The sequence below is a fragment of the Nomascus leucogenys genome, chromosome 6, assembly GCF_006542625.1.
Source record: "Nomascus leucogenys isolate Asia chromosome 6, Asia_NLE_v1, whole genome shotgun sequence".
NCBI classification, from domain to species: Eukaryota; Metazoa; Chordata; class Mammalia; order Primates; family Hylobatidae; genus Nomascus; species Nomascus leucogenys.
Window position 1 is genome coordinate 93,987,057 of NC_044386.1, and position 7,197 is coordinate 93,994,253.

At 58.6% G+C, this 7,197-nt stretch overlaps 1 long non-coding RNA gene across 3 annotated transcripts; it reads left to right on the top strand.

Annotated features, from left to right (window-relative positions):
* Nucleotides 1-954: 954 nt before the first annotated feature.
* Nucleotides 955-7,183, top strand: LOC115835517. Of its 3 annotated transcripts, XR_004030561.1 has the most exons (4): nucleotides 955-1,512; nucleotides 3,999-4,133; nucleotides 5,247-5,313; nucleotides 7,126-7,183. It is a non-coding gene; the product is annotated as an uncharacterized LOC115835517 (long non-coding RNA). The 3 variants fall into 3 exon arrangements; XR_004030559.1 differs by having other exon boundaries at nucleotides 3,999-5,313; XR_004030560.1 differs by having other exon boundaries at nucleotides 955-1,478; nucleotides 3,999-5,313.
* Nucleotides 7,184-7,197: the final 14 nt, after the last annotated feature.

Here is a 7,197-nt window from a genome sequence, read left to right on the forward strand (position 1 = left end):
TGGGACGGAACTCCAAAGCGGGTACCCTTAATCTCTCCCCCAAGTCCTCCCCTTCAGGGAGGGCAAGACGCCAGAGGGAGGCAGAGGATCTAAGGGTGGTTGTTCCCAGGTCTCTGCTATGCTACGCTGCGCCCAGGCGAGGATCCCCGAACGGCCTCCAGAAGCTCCTAGAAAAGCCTACCCGGCTGCAAGCCACAGGCCCCGCCACGCCATTGGCCAGGGTTGAGTCACGTGCCCTCCCCAGAGCCAATGGGAGCGAGGGGGCAGGGTGACCGGGAATGACCGTAGCCGCCCGCGCTGCGCGCAGGGAGATCCACTACCGGCTGCGCCTCTGGGTCTCTGGGAAACGGAATGGAGGGTCTTATGGAAGAGAAGGTTTGGAACCACCGCTGGGGGGAAGAGGAGAAGAAAGCAAGCAGGAGTGGCGGGAACCGGAAGGGACTAGGGACAGAAGACGGGCTTGGACACAGTGAGGCACGAACCCCGACAGACACAGAGACAGACAAGGGGTGCTGATCTCCTCACTGGGCGGGGTGGGCAGGAAAAGGAACAGGAGCTGGAGCTAGAGCGAGGGCTGCGGGCGGCGAGTGGATACCCGGCCTCAGGGAGGAGCTTCCAGCAAGACAGGGGTCTCCTTTGGAGCAGCATCGGGGATGTTTGCTCGGCAAGGGCTCTTTGTGCGAAGTAACCGAGGCCAGTCAGGCTAATGGCGGCAGAGAGGAGAAGGATTTATTCTTTTTTTTTTTCTGAGACGGAGTCTCGCTCTGTCGCCCAGGCTGGAGTGCAGTGGCGCAATCTCGGCTCACTGCAAGCTCCGCCTCTCGGGTTCACGCCATTCTCCTGCCTCAGCCTCTCCGAGTAGCTGGGACTACAGGCGCCCGCCACCACGCCCGGCTAATTTTGTGTATTTTTAGTAGAGACGGGGTTTCATCGTTGTCTCGATCTCCTGACCTCGTGATCCGCCCGCCTCGGCCTCCCAAAGTGCTGGGATTACAAGCGTGAGCCACCGCGCCCGGCCCGAGAAGGATTTATTCTTGCACCCAGGGTGTGCGGAGGGGCCCAGGGGCAGCTGGACCTGTGTTGACGTCCGGAAGGGCCTGGAACCCGGGAAGCTCTGCCCGCGGAGGGTATTTCTCTCCCTCTGAAGACCACCTCAAAGTTCAACCTTATCACCTCCACGCATGAGACCGCCGGGGGCTGAACTAAAATCTCACCATCCCAATTCCAGTTTCTGGGAATTGTCACCTCCATTCGCTCTCATTGAAATCCAGCTTTTTTCACGAGGTGAATAACAGGGCAGTTGACAGTTCCCAAGTTTTCTGTGTCCAATCTTCAGCCCTGGAGGGACTCTTCTGCTCCAAGTCCAGCGATCCCAGGAGGGGGCCCACTGGTCCAGTACGGCTCAGTACCCAGCCCTGGATCCATCAGCTGAGGCTGGAAGGAGTGGGTCATGAAGAACTCAGCACGAACGCAGCTGGGTACGAATTCCCAGAGGTGTCCTGTCCCTCCACGGTACCAAGGACCCCTCCTTTGAGAAACTGCTTCACTGAAGGCGCGGATGGAGGGAGGGGTCAGCAACAGAGTTGAGAGGGGTTCCGGGGGCACACGGCTGAGGAAGCAGGCTGGGGAGGGGCGTTCAGAATGGCCACATGACCTCGAGGGGAATGCCAAGCCTCAGCCCACTTTGCCTGTGGCTCCTGAGGATGGTCATGCTGTCAAGCTCAGAACAGCTGAGAAACTACCTTTCTGGGGCAGATTAGGGGACTTAGTTGCTGGTTTGCTGTGTGACCTACGACAAACTCTCTGGGCAGTTTGTCTGAAATGGGGCCTCTAGTGTGATCGGAGACACAAGTGAATGAGAACTCACTTTGAAATGTCTAAAGCCCAGTGCCTAAGGCCTTACTTGGCAAGACAGAGGGTCCCTGGTGGGCACTCTCCGATGGCATTAGGGCAGTAATTGGGCCAACCAAGCCTACAGGCCCGCAGCACCCTCTCTGGTGCTGGGCACTGCCTGCCCAGCTCTACTCTTAGCCACAGAGTCCCCTGGGAAAGTGCCAGGTGGTCTCATCCACCAAGAGCCATATTGGCAACATTGTGCCAACATGGGCATTTCAGGCCTGTGGCAGGGAGGGGACAAGGAGTGGTTTCTGCCAGGGAGGCCTCTGACTGCAGTTGCCTAGGACAGGCTCCAGGCTTCAGGCCTCATAGAAACCCTGGCCTTGGGGGCTGAAGGCACAGCCAAAGGGGCCTCCCCTCTTCCCAAGTCCTTGCCCAGCTGCGGTTGCCTAAGGTCTCTCCTTTTTTTTTTTTTTTTTTTTTTTTTTGAGACAGAGTCTCACTCTTACCCAGGCTGGAGTGCAGTAGTGCCATCTTGGCTCACTGCAACCTCCACCTCCTGGGTTCAAGCGATTCTCATGCCTCAGCCTCCTGAGTAGTTGGGATTACAAGCACGTGCCACCACGCCCAGCTAATTTTGTATTTTTTAGTGGAAACAGAGTTTCCCCATGTTAACCAGGCTGTTCTTGAACTCCTGGCCTCAAGTGATCCACCTGCCTCAGCCTCCTAAAGTGCTAGGATTGCAGGTGTGAGCCACCGTGCCCAACTCACTTGAGGCCTCTCAATCCAGCTTCTCTATGCCAGGACCCTTCAGCTCACTGGGCGGGGATGCAGGGCCTGACCTTAATCTCTTGAGCTGCAGAGTGAGGCTGTGAATCTGCCTCCTGCTGGCTCTGGGCACAGTTTCTACACTGCCTGGGCACTGCCCCTGGCTTCCAACTTTTCTCAGATGCCCTTCTTTGGGCTCCAGGGCCATGGCTGGGATCTGGGGGCAGATGAGACAGAGGCTGATACCATGGGGGTCAGAGAGGCAGGGCAGGGGGTAGCTTCTGCTCTGTCCAGGGACGGGGAGGCCAGCTCAGGAATCCATTTAGAACCAGTAAAAGCCTGAGCTGGAAGGGCCTTTCTAGCCTTCTGTTTCCCCTCTACAACCTGCAGATGGGAAGGCCACGGGACAGAAAGGAACTGGGCAGAGGTCACTCCCCACCCCATCTAGAGGGTCCCCATATGCTACCTTCAGGGGCTGCAAGGTGGAGGTGGCTGGAGGCTCCTGTCCTGGTGCTGGAGCCCTTCGTGCTCAGACGTGCAGCAGCTCCCGCTCCCTGAGGACACAATTCTCAGCCTGACCGTCAGAACTCTTAGGGTCTCCTAGACCCCATTGGCGGCTCTGACCCTCTTTTATTAAAGCCCCCAAAGAGCACCTGAGGCAAAGGACAGCATCCCCCACCCTATTGAGCTCCTCATTGCAGGAGCTCAAAGATGATGACCTCAGTCAGAATGAAATGGTATTTAAGCACAAGCCAGTAGCTGTTGTCAGCCTGGGTAATGTGCTGTATTGTCTGTCACTGGCAGCTCTGCATTACATCAAACTATTTCCTGAATATCACAAGAAGTGCAAACAAAGCCTTATGGATTGAACATTGCATAAAATAGGCTTTGTGCTTGGCGCGGTGGCTCACGCCTGTAATCCCAGCACTTTCGGAGGCCAAGGCGGGCAGATCACCTGAGGTCAGGAGTTCAAGACCAGCCTGACCAACAAGGAGAAACCCCATCTCTACTAAAAATACAAAATTAGCTGGGTGTGGTGGCACACGCCTGTAATTTCAGCTAGTTGGGAGGCTGAGGCAGGAGAATCGCTTGAACCCAGGAGGCAGAGGTTGCGGTGAGCCGAGATCACGCCATTGCACTCTAGCCTGGGCAACAAGAGCAAAACTCCGTCTCAAAAAAAAAAAAAAAAAAAAAAGGCTTTGTGACTAAAGCCCGTATGCAGCCGCCCCTGGGCACATACACGTGGTTTTATGACTTAGGTACTGACTCAGCATAACTGGACCCCAGATACAGGAGAAACTGAGAAGGACGGAGAACACAGGCACCGTCCCTGGTGCACTGTGTCCCATGTCATCCTCACATCAATCAATAGATACTGTGTTCCCATTTTACAGAGAAGGATACTGAGGCTTAGTGAAGGCAAGACATGCTCATGCTCGCCAAGCTGGGGAGTGGTGGAGAGTGAAGTGTAAGACTTCTCGGTTCTACGGCCACTCCTTCCATCCATTGCTACAGGTCCAGGGGCCCAGGTAATCTGATTCCCTGTGCCCCACAGCCCACCCTGCCAGACCCCCTCCTGCCGCTGCTTCTCCTGGCTTCCCCTCTTTAGACAGAAGGCAGACCAGGAGATAGATCAGGCCTCAGGCCGCTGCTCAGCCCCACCCGTCCTAACCCCTGAGGGGATGAGAGGGCAGCCTCCACAACGTGTCCCTAAATGCCCCTGCCCCCCTGCCCCAGGTTCTCAGAGAAGAGGGAGAGCTGTGGGGGCTGAGGAGCATCTCTGGGAGGGACGGTGGGGTTTCTCCCCGAAGAGCCCCTCAGATGCAGGCACCCCTCACCCCGCGGTCACTGCTTCTCTACCAGCTCCTTTTCAGCTGCTGCTGCAGCCTCAGTTTCTCAGGGAGGGTCTCCACCAGCTTGGAGGTGGGTAGGGGGAAGCAGTGAGCACATTCCAGGCTGAGCCCTCCCCGTGGGCAGCGAGGGCTTGGGAGGAGCTTGAGTGACAGAGTGTGGGGAAGGAAAGATCAAGGCCATCGTGGGCACCATGCGGCAGGCACCAGGGATCGGGCCTGGGGGAGCCTGTGGGAGCCATGCAGGCCAGTCAGAACACAGTGCAGGGGGGTAGCTGCTGAGCACCTGGTCCTGGGCAGCCTCCAGGGCCCACTGCTGAGCTCTCAGCTCTGAATCTCGAGCTTCCAGCACATTGCAGACCTTCTCAAGCTCAGTCTGCATCTCAGCCAGCTCTGAACCCACCTCCTGCAAAGAAGTCTGTGATGGAGGAGGGTGGGGCTGGCGCGTGTCTTGATCTGGAGCCTCCCCAAGAACTTCGCTCCCCCTTGGATTCAGAGCTCCAGCCTCACAGGGGCCTTCCTAGGGACTGTTCTTTGCCCCAAAGAGCCCACCATGGCGGCATCAGGTGTAGTGCTGACGGAACAGCACCAGGGGAGGGGGCAAGAGGGCTCACCTTCCCCTCCAAGCTGTGCAGGTGACTGAAGTCCAGAACACTTGCCCTGAACCCCTGATCCTTCACTTCCCTCTTTTACCCTGAGTTCCGCAGCGCTCCCCATATGGATAGCACTGCCTAGCCCAGGAGCTCCTGAGGGCAGGCCTCACATCACACTCCATCTCCACATCCTTCCCAGGGTCCCTGCACAGGGCTGGACCTGCAAAGCCTCGCTCCCCAACGCACTTGTTTCATCACTTCAATTGGTGAGTCCACCCTGCCAAGGAGTGATGCCTAGTCCCCTCTCAGGGACATGCTGAGGTTGTACGAGGACAGGGCAGCCGGGGTTCCAGGCCTGGGATAAGTCTAGGCTGAGTCCTCGGTGCTCAGTGGAGAACCCCCATCCTGATTCATTGGTTCCAACAAGCCAGGCTTCCTACTCCATCCCCTGCCCCCCGGCCCAGGCCCTGCCTTCACTTCACATGGCCCCTGTCTCAGCTCCTCCAGCTCCTGGAAACAAGGGCCCAGTGTGGTTCCAGAGGGCCCAGTCCATGTGGCAATGGGAGACCAGAGCCAAGTTCTCTGCCTGGGAGGTCTCACCTCCATCCAGCCTGATCTCAGGGAGGGCAACCAGGGCTGCCCCACACCAGCTCTCACCCCTGGATGGGGCTGTCCCAGCTCCACCCCAGTCGGCCCTTGAGCTCACCCACTGGCCTCTGGTGGAGTCCACACTGCAGACTCCAGCTCCTTGGCAGACCTGGGCTCCCACAGCTCCTGGGGGATGGGAGGCAGAAACGCTGCTGGGGTGTGGCAGGGACAGCAGGACCCTGTCCTCTTGCCCCCACCCCATTCTGTGTTCTGTGCATCATTAGCTCCACCAAGGCCACTGGGTAACTCAGGTGGGGCACAGGCCCAGTTCTATAGAGCTGGGGAGACTGGCGCAGGGACAGTGACCCAGGGAGTAAACTGAACAGGGTCATAGGATCACTGAGTGTCAGAGCTCCCCAGAGTGCCCCCGGCACAACACCCAATGTACAGATGGAACCTGAGCCCCAGAGCAGTGAGGGGCTTGGCCAAGGCCACTGGCCAGGTTGTGGCAGAGGTGGGACTGCCCCAGTGCCATCAGTGTTTGTGGAACCCGTAGCTTTACCGGCCAGTGAGGATTCTCAGCGGCCCCACCCACAGGCTGTGGGGCTGGAGGTGTGTGGGTGGGGCTTGGCTAGTGCCCACTCAGGTAAATGCCTGTGTAGTACCCAGGAGAAGCCACAGTGGGCTGGGTGGGGCAGGGGTGAAGTGGGACCCACCTTCCATTTGCAGACTCTGGGGGCTGGCCTGGGGTCTCTGCTGGGGTCTGCCCTCTGGACAGAGGGCAGGTGGAAAGGACTCAGGAGCACTTGGGCTGCTCCAGGGTGGCTGCCCTCCCTTCAGGCTGGCAGGATTGTCCAGATTCTTATGTCCCTGTCCTTGGGTGGGCAGGCTCAGGCCACCTTGACCTGGGGGCACCCAACCCTCACTCCTAGCAGCTGGTGCTGAGGGTTCTGGTGCCAGTGGCAGCCAAAGTCCTGCTCCTGTCCACAGGCACCCAGCTCAAGCTGGAGGGCAGTGCCCTTTCTGTTCACGGACAGATGGGCCATAGTAACCCTGGAGGCCCCACACCCCTGGGCCTGAGCTCCCCAGTACTCAGGGCCAGGGTGGGGAGCTTGGGACCCATTAAATACACAGGAAGCTGAGGCCCCATGAGAAGAGCTGTGGCTGTGGCACAGCCTGGGCCTCCACTTTATTGCACAAGGCCCCTGACTTCAGGCTTGGGGAGAGTTTTAGGGTCCTTAGGAGGGGTTCCTTGGGGGACCTGACTGCAGGCGGGGCCACCTCACACCACCCTAGGCAGCCCAGCTCCTGCCCACCTTTCGCCTCTGGATCCCAGCAGCCATCTGGTCATGCTCCCTCTCCAGATCCTGCATCCTGCTGCTGTGGCTGGCCGGGGAGGGGCAGGCTGCATCCCCATATAGGGGCCCTGCTCCCCCATCCTCTCTTCTGAGCCTGCAGAAACCCTCACCCTGGCTTTTGGGTTTGGGCAGGTCCAGCTTGCAGAGGGGAGCGGATCTCCTCCTGGGCCCTGGCCTGCCCTCCCTGGCTGGCATGTGGACTAG